Source organism: Armigeres subalbatus, chromosome 3, assembly GCF_024139115.2.
Source record: "Armigeres subalbatus isolate Guangzhou_Male chromosome 3, GZ_Asu_2, whole genome shotgun sequence".
NCBI classification, from domain to species: Eukaryota; Metazoa; Arthropoda; class Insecta; order Diptera; family Culicidae; genus Armigeres; species Armigeres subalbatus.
In genome coordinates this window covers 359,434,107-359,455,035 of record NC_085141.1, presented here as the reverse complement: position 1 = coordinate 359,455,035, position 20,929 = coordinate 359,434,107, and the positions used below count along the sequence as shown (strand labels likewise).

Here is a 20,929-nt window from a genome sequence, read left to right as displayed (position 1 = left end):
ACTGTCGAGGTGTTCAGTAGGTACTCCTGTGATTTGCAGAAAAAAAGGGAAACAAATACAGTCATCCACATAAATATGCGACTTTAAAATAGAAAACACTTTCTCTGTAGTCCCGGTTGTTAAGATTTAGCAAGCGAATTGATTTGATCATGTTCAACTTTCTTTCAAATCATGTGACTTGTACGAGATTGGTAAGACGTTCTGACAATTTGTGTTCAGTTTAACGCGATTAGTTAATTGATTAATACATTTAAGGACACGCCTTGCGGAATCCAAAACTTAATTCACTCGCATTTTCAAGGGCACACCACACACAACTGTAATTTTTATTATTTTACGCAATAACTTTATTAGGATTTTGCTATTGAAATCCTTTTTTATGATATCTTAGAAAAATTGGGTACATCTTGTTTGGCGATAGCAATAAACCTTACCATGTTGTATTGTTAACGACATGTACAAAAACTAGATGCAAAATTAGCATTGTTAATTGAACTCGGAAAACGTTTATTTTGGAAGTCTCCAATGCACGTACTACTTGGCTATCTACTGTAACATAGCAGCATTAGCTTGTTCGATGAGTCGTCCCACGCTAAATGTGTAGCGTATAAATATAGCAATGCAACTACATACATCTAATTCGTTATCGGATTGTAGCAAATCGTGAGAATGAGGAATTTTGAAATAGGATCGAACTCGTAGGAATAACCGCAGACGAAACCTCCTGCCCACACAGGGTGGCGCGGTACAGCGCTCGGGTCAGGCGGTCAGCCCCTGGTGTTGAGCTATCAGCCTCTGTTGTCCCCACAACGGAAGGGTTGGTGCCAATGTGATGCAATTCTGGATAAAAATAGAACATCGCGCTCCGATGGACGAAGAGCGTGCCCTTTGGATACGGCTTGTATGATCCAACGCCAGTGTTTGTCGTGGGGTAACCTTGAAGTAATTGCCAGAAGAAAAAAAACTTGAAATGCGGGACATCCTTTATGGTGCGTACTCTGGTAGGTACGGTACGACATAATTGCAATAGTACGGCGTAATGTGGGTTAGTCGATGCGAAGTGGGAAAGCCTAATGTGTTTTGTGGGGCTTCGTGTTCAATATTCAAGGAAAGAAGTGTTTCTCTTAAACGGCAACATCTTTCCAATCATGCTGAGAAAGTTTAATTCGCTTAATGACAAAAATGAATGCCAAAATTTCAAAGAATCGAAGGCGGTGAATGGTTTCCTACTCACTTGTATGCACAAAATGCTGTTTAAAAAAAATGTGTTGCGAAAAAAAAATCCACAATAAATTTGCTCAAATATACAAAGGTTTTTCGAAATAAAAATGCGTCAGTTATTGCCTACATGACGTCATCACATCTACGAACATCAATTAGAGCAATATTCATTTACACTATTGGAGAACCATTTTGCTTGCCCAATAACCGAATACTAAGTAATTTTCAGTAAAAAATGCTGGTTTATGTGGTACAATGACCCACTGCCGATGGATCTTCCTAGGATTGACCTTTTTCGATAATTGAATGATAAATAAACAATTCATTCAAGCTGACAGGTTCCAAATAGGACTTCACTGTTTGTCAAATTATGTAACCGGAGACCGTCGCCAGCTGCTGATTCTCAAAACACAAGCCATTAGCAAAATTGGGAAAGTTTGTGCACCCACTTTTGCGTACCTTTGCAGTTTTTTTGCAGAATCTGAACTCCAATTACATTATAGCTACAGTAGTTGCCTCGTTATCGATTTGCTAAATGATGGGAGATGCATAAAGACAATGCCAACATTCACTTTGGAACTAGATTAGTTAAATGTTTTCATTGCTTCAGATTTTTGAATTTAGCGTCCATTCTTCTTCATCATCTTCATTGGCATTACACCCCCACTGGGACATAGCCGCCAGCTTAGTGTTCATTATAAGCACTTCCACAGCTATTAACGGCGAGGTTTCTAAGCCAAGTTACCATTTTTGCATTCGTATATCATGAGGCTAACATGATGATGCTTCGATGACCAATCCGAAAGTCCATCCATTGAAAAACAACGTAAGGGCAAAAACTACAGAAAAATGTAAAGAAGATTAAGCTATCATCGTAAATTTGAGCTTGTCATCCTTCAAAAAAGATGAAGGACATTCGGCATTCTCAGTTGACGCAAAACGACATAATTCTTTTTCAATTGCGTCTGCTCTTAGCTGGTGGAAAAGCAAGTGTTGTCTATGTTTGTCTATGAATATCGATCCTTTCTATGAAACTTTCGTTTTAAATATGGCGGGGTAGCCAAACGATGTATGAAATCTTTCAAACTTGTTATTACGGATTAAGGTTCAAGTATATAAATTTATTGCATGAATAGCTCACAAGGTATTACACAAGGTACGTTAGTTAATAACCTCCACGTTTTGTTTTGGTTAAGATAAGATTCAGACCACAGCTTGCCGGGCAAGATGCGATCACTTAGTCCGACTTTGACGCATTTTTAAGGTTATTGCTATTGACTACCCAGCCAACATAAAGTTGCATACAAGGCGCAGGCGCATGCCTCCATTTGACTGCGTGCAAATCTTACGTATATGGTTTGCACTTTGTACACTTATTCGCTATGATATACAATCTTGGATGTATGGATGTTCGCATACGTCCAACTTTGCATTATCGAGTAATAAATAATGAACTTATTGAATATGTGACAAAGCACCCAACCTAAGAGCAACAAGACGAGCTCGGTGGTCCAGTGACTACCGCTTCTGCCTTATAAGCAGGAGGTCATAGGTTCAATTCTCCAGGCTGGTCCCTTTCCTACTTTGCATTTCTATCTTGGTTCTTTCTGTGTTTCACGTTCTACCCAAACTATTCCTACTGTTATAACCTTCCACACTACCAAATCTAAAAGCTCCCGTGGCACCTACGAGAGGTCGTAGGTTCTGTGCCCAACAAACCATCCTTCCCCTTCCTCAGCATTCGCAAGGACGTGGCCAGGATAGATCTCGACTATTGGAGAGTGCATTGCTTCCATCTAAGAGATAGTGATTAGTCCCAAATCAATATCTGTGGTAACGGATGAAAGTGATGCTACTCTCATACAATAGTCCAGGCTTGTACCATCTACGAATTTGTGCAAAATGCTCAATGCTAAAGCACCCAACCTAAGAGCAACAAAAAGTAACATTGAAAGGAATTTTCAATGCAATTCAATAGGGGCTGTCCATAAACGACGTAGACTCTTGAGAGGGTGGGAGGGGTTTCGAAAAAGTTACTTTAGTCTATGAAGGAGGACGGGGGGTATACTAAAAGTCTACGCAGACTTTTTTTTTTTTTTTTTTGGAAAACAATTTATACATCAGCTTTGGGCAAAATTCACTAGTTTGATTTTTTTTTTAGATTTTTCCGTTGTTTTGCAAGACTTTACCGAAATAATCACTCGAATTTCTCCAGAAAAATCTTATGGATTTCACTGAAGTAATAGTCTGAACTATGGCTTAAAAATATAATGATTTCAACAGCAAATTCTTTACATTCAAAGTTAATTGCCTAAAGCCTGTCCACGTTAAATTTCGGACACTGAGACAATGTCCAATTGATTTTTGGCCATTTTATATCTTTCGACAAGAATGAAAACCATCTGAAAGAATAACATAAAGCGGAGAGATTCAACTGTCATGTAAATTGATCTCCTCAGTGGTTTGTAAAAATTTTAAAAAATCGCCATTGATGATGGTTGTCCGAAATTTAACGTGGACAGGCTTTATATGCCGGGTATTAAGCCACCCGGAGTGGAAATTAATTACTATGTCTGAAACTTGATTATGCATATGTACAACATGTGATAGATTTAGTTCGGAAAAGGTATTGGAGGGTAACCGCCCCTTCGGTGGGGTTTGATCCCACGACCCCAGTTCCAGCAAATTCTTTGTTAGGCTGGAAAATTCTCCAAAGTATTCTATAAAAACTTTCGAAAAAATTCGAAATTTCCACTTGAAATGGCAATGTGTACAGATTCTACTAAAATATCTTTTGATTTTCTGTAGGAACTTCTTTGGAAACTACCAGTGATTCTTTAGAACTTCCACGGAAAATTATGTCGCACTTCAACGGAAATTTCTTTAGAATTTACAAAAGAAGCATTTTGGAATTTCCAAGAAGAAGTCTTTGGAATTTCCAAAAGACATTCTTTGGAACTTGTAAGGGTAATTCTCCGAAATTTCTACGAGAAACCCTTCAGAATTTCTACTGAAGATTTTCTGCAAAGTCCTCGGGACATTTTCCTTAATATCGGAAATTCTTGGAATTTTCGCGAGGAATTCTTTGGACATACATATAAGCGATATTCTTCGAAATTTTACGGTATTTCTTCGGCAGTTCTAATGAAAATTCTCTGGAATTATCGATGGAAAACGAAATTGTTGGAAAATTTATTCGAAATTTTTACGATAAATTCACCATAAATTCTACTGAAATTCAACTGAAATTCTCTATAATTTCCACCGAAAATTATTTGGAAAACTCTTTGGAATGTCCATAGGATTTTTTTTTTAAATTTCCTCAGGAAATCGCTCCTACTTTGCAAAAGAATTTCAAAATATCGTAGGAAACCATGCTAAAATTCAACGGGAAATAATTCTAAATTTTCTCGGAAAATTACTCGATATTGTAACGGGAAAACTTTTGGAATTTAGGAAAAAAAAATCTTGGAATTTCAACGGATGATTATTCAGAGGGATATTCATATTGTATAGAACTTTGAAGAAAAACATCGGAATTATCACGGAGTGTTCTTTGGAGTATTACCTGGAAACTTTAAAGGTTATCAATCAAGGAATTCAACGGAATTTCCACGAAAAACTTATTGGAATGTAGACTTGACATTTTCGGAATTTCAACTGGAAATTGACGAAATTCTGAAAATTCTTGGGTTTTCTACAAATTTGAACCGGCATGAAGAATTATAATTCAGATGCGTGACAGCTTTTCAGCAGTGGCGCGCCGATGCAAGTGTCGATGGTGGTGGCGCATACCTCTAGAGGGAATCAAATTCAACAGAAATTAAATAAATTGGCTTCGAGATTTGGTTTCAGGGGCTATGGACAGAGGATTGAATTTGATTTCGTTTTGAATTTTTCATTGGTATTGTATTGAATTTTGTTTGATTTTGTTATGTTTGAAATTTGAATTTTACTGTAATGTTCACAATGGATTTGGAAATGGATTTTTATAGGAAAACGTGGTTGATTTCCATATGTTTCCAATCACATATGATATTTTGTAAAACTAGAAAAAGTCTACGTAGAGTTCAAGGGGGTGGGGGAAAAGTCTACGAAAGTCTACTAGGGGGGAGGGGGGTTTGAAAATGTAAAATTTCGGTGTACGTTGTTTGTGGACAGCCCCTAATGTGGTATATTATAAAATATCACTAAGTCTTAAGAACAAATTAAATGGTGCAGTAGCCATCGTGCAATTAAGTGCAGTGCGTGTTTTAGTCGCCGGGAAAATTATAAAATATATCTATCTTGTGTTCAGTGGCTCATGCGCATATATTGCGCTTTGCTTCGGTCGAAACAAGCGCTGTGCTTCCGTTCTGTCGTCCAAAACGCGATTCTTCTCAGTTTTCATATGCCACCGGGCCTCATAATTTTAACTTTTTTCTCGTCGCGGGACAGCGTATTAGTTTTATTTCCCATCCCATAGATCGCATCACTTACCGAAGTGAATCCAGATAAATTATCCTTTGTAACTTAAACGATAGCCTATCCCAAGACAATCGTGGAGACGCAGAGGTATACTCGGTCTCTAGTAGCAACGAGAGTCGGACTAACAATCCTTACCTTCCTATATGACAATAAGGACGTGGCCGGGACCGTTCTTCTTCTTCTCCTTCTTCTTCTTCTTCTTCTTATTGGCATTACATCCCCACACTGGGACAGAGCCGCCTCGCAGCTTAATGTTCATTAAGCACTTCCACAGTTATTAACTGCGAGGTTTCTAAGCCAGGTTACCATTTTTGCATTCGTATATCGTGAGGCTAACACGATGATACTTTTATGCCCAGGGAAGCCGGGACAATTTCCAATCCGAAAATTGCCTAGACCGGCACCGGGAATCGAACCCAGCCACCCTCAGCATGGTCTTTCTTTGTAGCCGCGCGTCTTACCCCACGGCTAAGGAGGGCACTGTTATTGATTATAAATCGTGCACACCCATTCCCGAAACGTGCACATTGAGAATGGGTAGCTCATCTCAAGCCCCATTTATTGTGTTCTCTGTAGTCTGTACAATTCCGCAAGTTCAGTCAATCACGAAGTAACAACTATGAATTGTGCGGTCATAATGCTCATGCTCAGTACCAATCGTCGCCATACATAAGAACAACTATTTTTTAAAAAAATAAGTAAAAAGCAAGGCTCGCCAAAGCGACCGTGTCCCGCTCAAAGCGCACAAGCCCAAATTCTGATGTTTGGTGGGACGTCAAACAGCCCTGATACGAGGGCCCTCCGACGAGACAGGAGGTTTGCGCAGGCCCAATAAGCCGCCTTTAAAAACAACCATTACGAACGACATAGAAGATAGTACGACTCGATACAATCGGCAACGACCTAGGCGACGAATGAAAGATCACGATTAGAAGCTTGGAATATGGAACTGCAAGTCGTTAGGTTTCGCAGGTTGCGACAGGATAATCTACGATGAATTACATCCCCGCAACATCGACGTCGTAGCTCTGCAGGAAATCTGCTGAACAGGACAGAAAGTGTGGAAAAGCGGCTACCTTCTACCAAAGCTGTGGCAGCACCTACGAACTGGGAACCGACCCAGTCAACACAAACTCGTATATGATGTCACATAAGATGCTAAAGTGGAGGCGATATACGTACAAGTTGTATGGGGAGGTACGTATATCGCCTCCACTTTAGCGTCTTATATGACATCATATACGATCTTGTGTTGACTGGGGACTTCATAGTGCTGGGAAAGATGCGCCAACGCGTGATTGGGTGGCAGCCAATCAACGCAAGGATGTGAAAGCTGAGGATAAAAGCCCGATTCTTCAACTATAGCATCATCAACGTGCTCAGCACGAAGGGAGACCCGACGACGAGAAAGAACGGCCAACGATGCATAAACTTCGCAGCCTCCCGCGGAATGGTAGCTCGAAGCACTTTCATCCCCCACAAGAATATCCACAAGGCCACATGTAAATCAGCTACTCAAGTAACGGAAAACCAAATCGACCACGTTCTAATCGACAGCAAATCCTTCTCCGACATCACGAACGAATATTGAATCCGACCACTACCTCGTTGCAGTGTGTCTGCACTAAAAACTCTCGACGGTGTATAACACGCGTCGGAGTCGTCCGCCGCGGCTAAACATTGGGTGGCTACAAAACGGTAGACTAGCCCAAGACTACGCGCAGCAGCTGTAAGTGGCACTTCCAACGGAAGGGCAGCTAGGCGCTGTCTCTTGAAAGTGGCTGGAGAGATATTCGATCCGCCATTGGAAGCACCGCAACCACTGCACTAGGCACGGTGGCCCCGGATCAGAGAAACGACTGGCATGACGGCGAATGTGAGCAGGTAGTTGAGGAGAAGAATGCAGCATGGGCAAGATTGCTGCAAAACCGCATGAGAGCGAACGAGGCACGGTACAAACAGGCGTGAAACTCGATTTTTCGAAGGAAAAAGCGCCAGCAGGAAGATCGAGACCGTGAAGAGACGGAGCAACTGTACCGCGCTAATAACGCACGAAAGTTCTATGTGAAGTTAAACCGTTCACGTAAGGGCCACGTGTCACAGCCCGATATGTGTAAGGACATAAACGGGAACCTTCTTACAAACGAGCGTGAGGTGATCCAAAGGTGGCGGCAGCACTACGAAGAGCACCTGAACGGTGATGTGGCAGACAACAGTGGCGGTATGGTGATGAACCTAGGAGCACGCGCGCAGGACATATGACTTCCGGCTTCGAATCTCCAGGAAATCCAGGAGGAGATCGGCCGGCTGAAAAACAACAAAGCCCCTGGAGTTGACCAACTACCAGGAGAGCTGTTTAAACACGGGGGTGAGGCACTGACTAGAGCGCTGCACTGGGAAATTACCAAGGTTTGAGAGGATGAGGTTCTGCCGCATGAGTGGATGGAAGATGTCGTGTGCCCCATCTACAAAAAGGGAGATGAGCTGGATTGTAGCAACTACCGCGCAATCACATTGCTGAACGCCGCCTACAAGGTACTCTCCCAAATGTTATGCCGCCGACTAACACCAATTGCAAGAGAGTTCGTGGGGCAGTAACAGGAGGGATTTATGAGTGAACGCTCTACCACAGACCAGGTGTTCGCCGTACGTCAGATATTGCAGAAATGTTGCGAATACAACGTATCCACACATCATCTATTCATCGACTTCAAAGCCGCATATGATACAATCCATCGGGACCAGCTATGGCAGCTAATGCACGAAAACAGATTTCCGGATAAACTGATACGGTTGATCAAGGCGACAATGGATCGGGTGATGTGCGTAGTTCGAATTTCAGGGGAGTTCTCTAGTCCCTTTGCTTTGAAACGCGCAGAAAGTTACGACAAGGTCTTTCGTGTTTGTTATTCAACATCGCTTTGGAGGGAATAATACGAAGGGCAGGGATTGACACGAGTGGTACGATTTTCGTGAAGTCCGTCCAGTTATTTGGTTTCATCGACGACATTGATATCATGGCACGTAACTTTGAGAGGATGGAGGAAGTCTACATCAGACTGAAAACCGAAGCTAAACGGATTGGACTAGTCATCAACACGTCGAAGACGAAGTACATGATAGGAAGAGGCTCAAGAGAGGTCAATGTAAGCCACCCACCACGAGTTTCTATCGGTGGTGACGAAATCGAGGTGGTTGAAGAATTCGTGTACTTGGGCTCACTGGTGACCGCCGATAACGATACCAGCAGAGGAATTCGGAGACGCATCATGGCAGGAAATCGTACGTACTTTGGACTCCGCAAAACGCTCCGATCGAATAGAGTTCGCCGCCGTACCAAACTGACTATCTACAAAACGCTTATAAGACCGGTAGTTCTCAACGGGCACGACACCTGGACGATGCTCGTGGAGGACCAACGCGCACTGGGAGTTTTCAAAAGGAAAGTGCTGCGTACAATCTATGGTGGGGTGCAGATGGCGGACGGTACGCGGAGGAGGCGAATGAACCACGAGTTGCATCAGCTGTTGGGAGAACCATCCATCGTTCACACCGCGAAAATCGGAAGACTGCGGTGGGGCGGGCACGTAGCCAGAATGTCGGACAGTAATCCGGTGAAAATGGTTCTCGACAACGATCCGACGGGAACAAGAAAGCGAGGTGCACAGCGGGCAAGGTGGATCGATCACGTGGAGGACGATTTGCGGACCCTCTGCAGACTGCGTGGTTGGCGAAGTGCAGCCATGGACCGAGCCGAATGGAGAAGACTTTTATATATTGCACATGCCACTCAGGCCTTAGTTTGGTAATAAATGAAAATCCTTAGGACAGCTGTGAAAACCTCAATAAAATTTGATATAATCATCAAAATTGATTAATCCATAATAGGAACGCATGCACCAGTTGTGGCACTATTCTTAATTTTGGTTCCTAATTTGGCAAATCCCATTGTTTTCATATGGGATTGGCCAAATTGGGACCACTAGTGCGTCAACTGGTGCAAAGGACGTCAAAAATTAAGCAAAATCAATTTTTACAATTATGCTTTGCTTGTAGTGGAGGAGATCAAAGGTGTTATCGCATCATATGAATATGCTTTATCGATATGAACTTGGTTTGCGGTGATTTGATTGGCCGTTATAAAGCACTAATACGCCAACTGGTGCTATAGCCTCAACTGGTACATCTAGCCTATTTTGTTATGTAGTAACACACTTGTATTTAATACATTTTGAAAATTCTGACTGTTATATGAGTTTTGCGCATATTCAACAAGAGTTGAGTTTTAGATTTCATAGATTGGAGCGCAGGCCACGCAGAAATGATACAGATTTAATTTTGGTGTCTGTAGAAAATATATCAGGATCTGCGTAACAACCCTGCATTTAATATATTAAATTTGGTGCAATGATAATCAAGTATTATTGGCACCGAGCCGAGAGCCAATCAATCACAATTTCCAAATCCTCCGAAGTGCAAACTCATTCAAAAGCTCCATTCAACTTACGTTTTACTAGCGTCCATTCATCCATACGTATACAACAATATCAATGGCCTGGCCATGCTTCACCCACGCCAAAATTAGCACTTTCGTGACTTCCTCCTACACGCAGCCTTCTTGTATGAATGAGTCACGCTGATATCGAACGCGCAAGTAGCACCAGTTTTGTTGTTTAAATTGATCAAACGGTCAATCAGCTGATTAACCTCACTATATATCAATGTAATCATCGCAGCAAAGGCTGCTGTTGTTACAGCGCCTATTAACTCTCACATGCCATACCCCGTAAACTGATGCGATGGTTTCACTAGTTTGATTGTAGCCCAGATTGCACGGGCATTCATCAACTCCGATTGCATACTGTACGATATAGACAGATGATCATTATAATAATGTGAGCTCTGAGAAAGTCCAATGTTGTAAAATTCAAAAACTTAGCTACTATAAACTTGCATGGAGAAAAGTAATAAATAAATGCTTAGATAAATTAGCCACTTGAATGGTCAGTCATACTCACCAACTGACGGTTTGCCATTGCACGTGGCGCATCAGCGCCAATTATCGGTTAATTGATAGGACAGTGAAACAGCTTGACAGCCAATTCAGAGCCGTTGACACATAAATCTGTGTGGCATGATACGATACCGGCGCACTGCAGCGGGTCACCACCATCTACACTATTGCCACAGACATGCACACGGAGGATCTTGAGCATTTCTGCATAAAATGCAGCGATCAACTATTTTGCCTGTATTAAGTGGTTTTGACACGAAGTCACTATAGATGTTCGGACGTATTTAATCAAGATCAGATAAGATAAGATAAAGGATATTGGACTACATATGTGTTGTGTATTTTGAATTCATATTACCAGAAACGTCAGTGTGCGATTTCTGTATTTCTTGGTAGTACGAGAAAACCGAAAACCAATGGTTGCGGTTTCAATACAAATTTGTATTTGCGTTCGTCTTCGTGACTTAAAGATATATTCTATAGAGTGTTGCATCCTTTCGTCTATGCAATTGCTGATGGCTCGAGCAGCTGATTGATTGATTCACAGCAGCTTAAATTAGAGCTTTGTGCTGTCTCTCTGACTATTTCAAGATCAAGTTGAGCGCCACCGTTTCCGCCGCCGTTTATTTGATGTTGGGATAGGCTTTAAATAGGAACAGACGCGACACGCTGACGGATCGGCGATGCATGTTCGCGTGTCTATTTGTAGATATTTTTCCGGTCGGATGAATACAAATCGCGAAGAATACACACATGTACTAACCTAGTTTGGATCACCTAACCTAGTGAATCGGATTGCATATGTGTATTGGAGCTGTATAGTTCGTGATCATCATCTCATGGTTAACATGATGCAGATATACAAAAAAAGATGCTGAGCAACATTAAACCAAAACTGAAGATTAGGAATATTCCAACTTTAATGAATTTTACGCAACAAAGTTTACTGGAAACTCAACGACATCCTACAATGGCGACCTCAATAGATCGATCGATTATCTAAAATCTGGACTTGTTCGATTAAGAACTGTAGAAGTCTAAACACTCGGATACTAGGACCTTCTTCGGTGGTCCATATAGACTGTTCCAGAATTTATAAGCCAAATAGTCCGCAAATTGGACGGCATATAATGTTCCAAAAAAATCCGATGCATTCTATCAATATCAATTTAATAAACGTGATGTAATTGCTGAATATTAGGCTTTTATTTTGGGTCAGCAAAATTGGTTTGCACAAATGGACCACTTTTTTTTTAAAACCCCTAAGAAAAACGTTTTTTTAATTATCAGACTAACACCGGAGTGGCCTGTGGTGCACATAAAAGTCTTCTCCATTCAGCTCGGTCCATGGCTGCAGTTCGCCAACTACGCAGTCTGCGGAGGGTCCGCAAATCGTCCTCCACCTGATCGATCCACCTTGCCCGCTGTGCACATCGCCTTCTTGTTCCCGTCGGGTTCTCCCAACAGCTGATGCAACTCGTGGTTCATTCGCCTCCTCCACGTACCGTCCGCCATCTGCAACCCACCATAGATGGTATGCAACACTTTCCTTTCAAAAACTCCCAGTGCGCGTAGGTCCTCCACGAGCATCGTCCAGGTCTCGTGTCCGTAGAGAACTACCGGTCTTATAAGCATTTTGTAGATAGTCAGTTTGGTTCGGCGGCAAATTCTATTCGATCGAAGCGTCTTACGGAGTCCAAAGTACGTACGATTTCCAGCCACTATGCGCCTCCGAATTTCTCTGCTGGTATCGTTATCGGCAGTCACCAGTGAGCCCAAGTACACGAATTCTTCAACCACCTCGATTTCGTCACCATCGATAGAAACTCGTGGTGGGTGACTTACATTGACCTCTCTTGAGCCTCTTCCTATCATGTACTTCGTCCTCTACGTGTTGATGACTAGTCCAATCCTTTTAGCTTCGCTTTTCAGTCTGATGTAGGCTTCCTCCATCCTCTCAAAGTTACGTGCCAAGATCTCAATGTCGTCGGCGAAACCAAATAACTGGACGGACTTCGGGAAAATCGTACCACTCGTGTCAATCCCTGCCCTTCGTATTACTCCCTCCAAAGCGATATTGAATAGCAGACACGAGAGACCATCACCTTGCCGTAACCCTCTACGCGTTTCGAAGGGACTCGAGAATGCCCCTGAAACTCGTACTACGCACATCACCCGATCCATCGTCGCCTTGATCAACCGTATCAGTTTATCCGGAAATCCGTTTTCGTGCATTAGCTGCCATAGCTGGTCCCGATCGATTGTGTCATACGCGGCTTTGAAGTCGATAAATAGATGATGTGTGGGTCTGTGGTAGAGCGTTCACCCATAAATCCCGCCTGGTACTGCCCCACGAACTCTCTTGCAATTGGTATTAGTCGGCGGCATAAAATTTGGGATAGTACCTTGTAGCGTAGGCGGCGTTCAGCAATGTGATTGCGCGGTAGTTGCTACAATCCAGCTTATCGCCCTTTTTGTAGATGGGACACACGACACCTTCCATCCACTCCTGCGGCAGAACCTCATCCTCCCAAACCTTGGTAATCACCCAGTGCAGCGCTCTAGTCAGTGCTTCACCACTGTGTTTAAACAGCACTTCTGGTAGTTGGTCAACTCCAGGGGCTTTGTTGTTTTTCAGCCGGCCGATCTCCTCCTGGATTTCCTGGAGATTCGGAGCCGGAAGTCGCATGTCCTGCGCGCGTGCTCCTAGGTTCATCACCATACCGCCACCGTTGTCTGCCATATCGCCATTCAGGTGCTCTTCGTAGTGCTGCCGCCACCTTTGAATCATTTCACGCTCGTTTGTAAGAAAGTTCCCGTTTATGTCATTGCACATTTCGTGCGTTATTAGCGCGGTACAGTTCCTCCGTCTCTTCACGATCTCGATCTTCCTGCTGGCGCTTTTTCCTCCGAAAAATCGAGTTTTGTCTGTTCCGTGCCCGTTTGTATCGTGCCTCGTTCGCCCTCGTGCGGTGTTGCAGCAATCTCGCCCATGCTGCATTCTTCTCCTCAACTAACTGCCCACATTCGCCGTCATACCAGTCGTTTCTCTGATCCGGAGCCACCGTGCCTAATGCAGCGATTGCGGTGCTTCCAATGGCGGATCGAATATCTCTCCAGCCATCTTCAAGAGATGCTGCGCCAAGCTGCTCTTTCGTTGGGAGTGCCACTTCCAGCTGCTGCGCGTAGTCTTGGGCTAGTCTACCGTCTTGTAGCCGCCCAATGTTTAGCCGCGGCGGATGCCTCCGACGCGTGTTGATCACCGTCGAGAGTTTTGAGCGCAGACATACTGAAACGAGGTATTGGTCGGATTCAATATTCGCACTGCGGTAAGTGCGTACGTTCGTGATGTCGGAGAAGAATTTACCGTCGATTAGAACGTGGTCGATTTGGTTTTCCGTTACTTGATTAGGTGATTTCCATGTGGCCTTGTGGATATTCTTGCGGAGGAAGAAAGTGCTTCGGACTACCATTCCGCGGGAGGCTGCGAAGTTTATGCATCGTTGGCCGTTGTCGTTCGATACGGTATGCAGACTATCCGGTCCGATGACCGGTCTATACATTTCCTCCCTTCCTACCTGATCATCCATCGTATGTTTGCTACAGCTGCGCATAGAACGCTTCTTTCTCGTCATCGGGTCTCCTTTCGTGTGGGCAGTGCACGTTGATGATGCTATAGTTGAAGAAACGGCCTTTTATAATCAGCTTTCACATCCTTGCGTTGATTGGCTGCCACTCAATCACGCGTTGGCGCATCTTTCCCAGCACTATGAAGCCGGTTCCCAGCTCGTTGGTGCTGCCACAGCTTTGGTAGAAGGTAGCCGCTCGATGCCCGCTTTTCCACACTTTTTGTCCTGTCCAGCAGATTTCCTGCAGCGCTACGACATCGAAGTTGCGGGGATGTAATTCATCGGAGATTATCCTGTCGCAACCTGCGAAGCCTAGCGACTTGCAGTTCCATGTTCCAAGCTTCCAATCGTGATCCTTTATTCGTCGCCTAGGTCGTTGCCGATTGTATCGAGTCGTATTATCTTCTATGTTGTTCGTAATAGTTGTTTTTAAAGGCGGCTTATTGGGCCTGCGCAAACCTCCTGTCTCGTCGGAGGGCCGTCGTGTCAGGGCTGTTTAGCGCACCAACACCAGGACTTGGGCTTGTGCGCTTTGAGCGGCACACGGTTAGAGATGTCGTAAATTAATCGATTACTTCGATTAATCGATTAATCGTTGAAATAATCGATTAATTTTGAATCGATCATTACCTAACGATTAATCGATTCAATAATCGAGAGAGATCGAGAGTAATCGATTTGTTACTAATCGATTAATCAGGATTTTACGACATCATAAGGATGTCGCAAATTAATTGATTACTTCGATTAATCGATTCATCGTTGTAATAATCGATTAATTTTGAATCGATTATTATCCAACGATCAATCGATTCAATAATCGACAGGAATCTAGAGTAATCGATTAGTTACTAATCGATTAATCGGGATTTTACGACATCTCTACACACGGTCGCTTTGGCGGAGCCTACTTGCGGATTCATGCAGCTTTTTATAGAGGTTTAACAGGGCCCACTGTCAAACCCCACCACATCCTAGGCAGGCGCCACAACTCGCATATGGCCTGGGGAGGGATCGTCAAGCCCTTGGACATAGTCCCTGCTGCCCCTAAGAAAAACGTCCCAGCCAACAATTCTGTTCATATAACTCATTTGTAATCTTGTTAAGCAGGAAGCCGAATGACTGAAGGTCATGGAAAATCGAGTCATCGAAGTAGGCTCAAGGGTCTACCGCTGGGGACTCTAGTTAAATATATAGATCATGGTGTGCGAATGCAACGCCACAGTGGGGAAAAAGGGACTCAAAAAGGTACCTATTTATTGCGGCAACTTGCTGCGGCAGAGGAATACCCTTCCTTAAGGGAAAATTCACGACAAATCGATTGGTGCTATTTTCGTTCACCGGAAATTATGGGAACTGGCCGTTTTGCCCCATTTACCCCTAAAAAACATATTTTTTCTATGGGAGCTATACTTAAAAACCAATTGCGGCTAACTACTCCTATGTTTACTAATGCTAATTTTGTAGATGATACGTATGGTAAACATTCCGGCCCTGGGTCGTGACTGGAAGGGGCTGTTTTGCCCCATTTTCCTCTGAAAAATGCATTTTTTCTATGACAGCTACTCTTTAAAACCGATTGCGGCTAACTACCCCTATGTTTTCTGATGCTATTTTGGTAGAGAATAAGTATGGTATGCATTCCGACCCCAAATCATGACTGCAAGTGGCTGGTTTGCCCCATTTACCCCTAATAAGCTTATTTTTCGTATGGCAGCTATACTTAAAAACCGATCGCGGCTAACTACTCCTATGTTTTCTGATGCTAATTTTGTTGAGAATGCATATGCCATACACACCGAATCTAAATCGCAACTGAAAGGGCCCGTTTTGCGCTATGTACCCCTGGAAAACGTATTTTTTCTATGGCAGCTATACTTAAAAACCGGTTGCGGCGGAATACTTCTATGTTTTCTGATGCTTATTCGGTAAACAATACGTATGGTGTATATTCCGGCCCTAGATCGTGACTGGAAGTGGCTATTTTGCCCCACTTTCCTCTAAAAGAAGCATTTATTCTATGGAAGCTACGATTTAAAACCGATTGCGAATAACTGATTCTATTTTTTCTGATATTGGTATGTTGGTGAGCCCTGGATCGTGACTGGAACTGCCCTTTCCTATAAAAATGCATTTTTCCGCGACAGCTGCATTTTAAAAAGAATTATCATTAATATCTTTTATGTTTCGAAATGCAAATGCAAATTCAGTGTTTATTACGAATGGTACATATCTTGTTATGTCTTGACTATACTGAAACCCAAAACTATTCAAAAACGGGTTGTTTTCACACAAAACCGCGCTTTGGATCAATACTCCAATTTTGAGTAAAATAACATTTCTAGACACTAGGTAGTTTGACTTGAATGCAAACATGCAAACAATTTACCCAAAGCTAAGTTTATCAACCAAAGTGGACTTTGTTCAACTTATAATTGAGAATATTGAATTTATGTACTCTAATTTGGATTACTGGGCTGAGCAACCCCGGTAAGGTGCATGCATCTTGCTCTTGTTTCGACAACAGTCATGGGAAAGAAAGGAAAAAATACCCAAGTTATAAGTAAATTAGCAAGTATTTTAAACTCAAGATGTGGGTTGGTTTATCTGTCTGTGTACGTTCTTTCCCCAACGTGAATTAAATAGGTCATCTTGCTCCATTTTCTTCTTTCTTAACATTCGTCTTCGCTCTCATCTGAACTGACACTTTCTTCGCTTTGTTGTACAACATCTGGATCTACGTAATATTCTACCATGGCGTTGGTAAATAAATTGTCCTCTCTACCACATGACCGTTGCTTCTTTCTCTACTAAATTACCATCAGGAAACACAGAAATAAATAGTCGCAATCGGTTTTAAAAATAGAGGTAATAACCTATAGAGGACGATTGTCGCTGCGGTTCCCTTTGTTATCGTCCCCAAACATGTTGGGTACCTATCTGTCAAAACATACTGATTTTTCCTTCGTTGACTTTTAGTGCCCTATCCTCGCCAGCAAAAGATGTTTCGCCAGTGACGACAGCGACAATCGTCCTCTATAGTTTATTACCTCTATTGTTTTAAATCGTTGCTGTCATAGAAAAAAATGCACATTGTAGAGGAAAATGGGGCAAACAGCCACTTTCAGTTTCGATCTATATCCGGAACGTATAACATATGTATTCTCTACAAATTTTGAAACTAGAAAACAAAAAAAGTTAGTGGCAAATGGTTTTAAAGAATAGCTGTCATAGAATAAATGCATTTTTTGAGGAAAATGGGGCAAAACAGTTACGTTTAGTCGTAATCTTGGACCGGAATATATACCATACTTATTTTCTACACAATTAGCATGAGAAAAAAAATTGGTTATTCGCAATCGATTTTAAATCACAGCTGTCATAGAGAATATGCTTCTTTAGAGGAAAATGGGGCAAAACAGCCCCTTCCAGTCACGATTCAGGGCCGGAATATATACAATACGTATTCTCTACAATATTAACCTTAGAAAACATAGGAGTTGTCAGCCACAATCAGTTTTTAAGTATAGCTGCCATAGAAAAATGTGTTTATTAGGGGTAAATGGGGCAAAACAGCCACTTGCAGTCATGATTTGGAGTCGGAATACATAGTATGGTATGTTCTCTACTTAAATAGCATCAGAAAACATAGAGGTAGTTAGCCGCAATCGGTTTTAAAGAGTAGCTATCATAGAAAAAATGCATTTTGCAGAGGAAAATGGGGCAAAACAGCCCCTTCCAGTCACGACCCGGGGCCGGAATATTTACCATACGTATTCTCTACAAAATTAACATTAGTAAACATAGGAGTAGTTAGCCGCAATCGGTTTTTAAGTATAGCTGCCATATAAAAAATATGTTTTTAGGAGTAAATGGGGCAAAACAGCCACTTACAGTCATGATTTGGGGTCGGAATACATACCATACTTATTCTCTACTAAAATAGCATCAGAGAACATAGGGGTAGTTAGCCGCAATCGGTTTTAAAGAGTAGCTGTCATAGAAAAAATGCATTTTTCAGAGGAAAATGGGGCAAAACAGCCCCTTCCAGTCACGACCCAGGGCCGGAATGTTTACCATACGTATCATCTACAAAATTAGCATTAGTAAACATAGGAGTAGTTAGCCGCAATTGGTTTTTAAGTATAGCTCCCATAGAAAAAATATGTCTTTCAGGGGTAAATGGGGCAAAACGGCCAGTTCCCATAATTTCCGGTGAACGAAAATAGCACCAATCGATTTGTCGCGAATTTTCCCTTAACCCTTAAATGCGCAATGTTGTTTTAAAACAACAAACCGAAAATACCTTTAATGTTAATGATTTTAATGGTTGCTTACGTTAAAAATATTTTCGGCGATTTCTAAAAAAATCGCCTTGCGCCTTTAAGGGTTAAGGAAGGGTGTTCCTCTGCCGCAGCAAGTTGCCGCAATAAATAGGTACCTTTTTGAGTCCCTTTTTCCCCACTGTGCAACGGTTGTCGAGGTACCATTGAACCGGAAGCTATATCCACCTTGAATCTGTAGACCAACCTCGGTACTCGTCCAGTCACCCGTTGAAGTGAGAAAGTGCTTAGGAGTTGAACTGATCTTTGAATATGCTGGCTGACCATGTAAAAGAGTAGAGTTGGTAATTTAATAGCCTTCCACAGTTGCGGATCCTCAGTATCGGGAAGCTTCCGCCGCTGGGGGATGCGAGGACCAACCCGCACTTGCAGCAATGCAGATTCATCGCACACTCATTTTATGTTATATGACCGAAGCGATGCTATTTTGCCCGAAAACCACAAACGCGATGCTGTCGATCTAGCGGAAATCACTGAACTGCATAAAATTACGCAAATTATTCGAACAATACCTTTTTTAACGATATTCTGTAACGTATGCGACCAAATTAAGTCATATTCGAGTTACTGCAACCAAATCGGTCTCAATTGTATCATTCCCCATGGATAAGCAGCATGACGAAAACCCAAAACGCTCGTCACAATTTGATAATAAAATGATACAAAAGTGTCATATACCACTTAATCCCTTTTCCCTTTCATTTGCTTTGTAACTTCCTACAGATCTACATCCGTCATTATTGATCGACAAAGCTCCTGATAATTACAATGCACTATGGTCCAGGATTCAGATTTACGCGGAAAGATGCATTTTACGCCAAAACTATATTTTTTAGAAAAAACTGTTGTTCTACAAAATTGTTCGAAGTAGTAAGGCCATCATTATGGTTCTACCAAAAAATAGGGTGGCCCATCATATAAAAAAAATAGAAAATATTTTTTTTTATTTTTCAGAATATTGACATGTTATGTTCTACAAAGTTGTAGCGCAGCTTATTCCAATCAATTTAGCTAAAAAAACTTTTTCTGTAGCTCTTAAGTTGGCTGATTTAGATCAATTTTACCTAATTGGATTAGGGTGTACCTCAAAAAACTGTATTTTTGATCTACTTTTTTTGTTTTACATTTCTCGAAAAAGTCGTCTTCCGGTGACTTTTACAGCTCAAAAAAATGCAACTTTTGATGGGTAAATACGCTCAATATCTTTTTCCGATCAAAAGTTATAATTGTTTTTCTGTCAAAATTACATTTTTTTCATAAGTTGATATCTCCGGTTAGGGCAGACCAAAAAAATATATTCACACGGCATCTGAAAGAGAAATTAAAATTCTTTTTTATGTCAAAAAAATTAGGATATGTTATTTTTTTATCTCAAGTTTCACCAATTTTACTAAAATCATGTTTTTTTAAATAAATTGATATAACTCGACAACGGAAGAAGATACAGACGATATTCTTATAGCAAAACACGCGTTTTAAAAAGCCTCAAAAGTTTTCAGAAGATGACTTCCGTGAAAAATAAAAAATGAAATGAGCAGATCATAAATATTCTTTTTTGAGGGACACCCTAATCCTGGTAAGTAAAATTACTCTAAACAAGTGAGCTTAAGAGCTACATAAAAAGTTTATATGGCAAAGTTGATGGGAAAAAGCTGCGCTACAACTTTGTAGAACATTTTATGTCAATTTTCAGCAAAACAAAAAAAAATAAAATTTCACATTTTTATAAAATGGCCCACCCTATTTTTCAGTAACTCTATAATAAGGGCCCAAGTATCCAGAACAACTTTGTAGAACAAAATTTGTTTCTTAAAAGTATGCTTCAGACCGAAAATGCATCTTTTCTCGTAAATCTTGCAATACGATGATAATGATAAAATTTATAAAAAGTGTTTAAGCTGTAGATTTTTTATTTTTTATTTCTCACGAATGTCATCTTCTGAAGACTTTTGGGGCTTTTCAAAACGCGTGTTTTGCTATAAGAATATCGTCTGTATCTTCTTCCGTTGTCGAGTTATATAAATTTATTTGAAAAAACATGATTTTAGTAAAATACTTGACTTGATAAAACTTGAGATAAAAAATAACATATCCCCATTTTTTTGCATAAAAAAAGAATATTAATTTCTCTTTCAAATGCCGTGTAAATATATGTTTTGGTCTGCCCTAACCAGAGATATCAACTTATGAAAAAATGTAATTTTGACAGAAAAACGATTATAACTTTTGATCGGAAGAAGATATTCAACATATTT

At 41.5% G+C, this 20,929-nt stretch overlaps 1 protein-coding gene across 10 annotated transcripts in view; it reads left to right on the top strand.

Annotated features, from left to right (window-relative positions):
• The window catches only part of LOC134226232 (sodium-dependent neutral amino acid transporter B(0)AT3), a 161,348-nt gene that overhangs the window by 82,612 nt on the left and 57,807 nt on the right, over window positions 1–20,929 (top strand). The window lies entirely within an intron of this gene.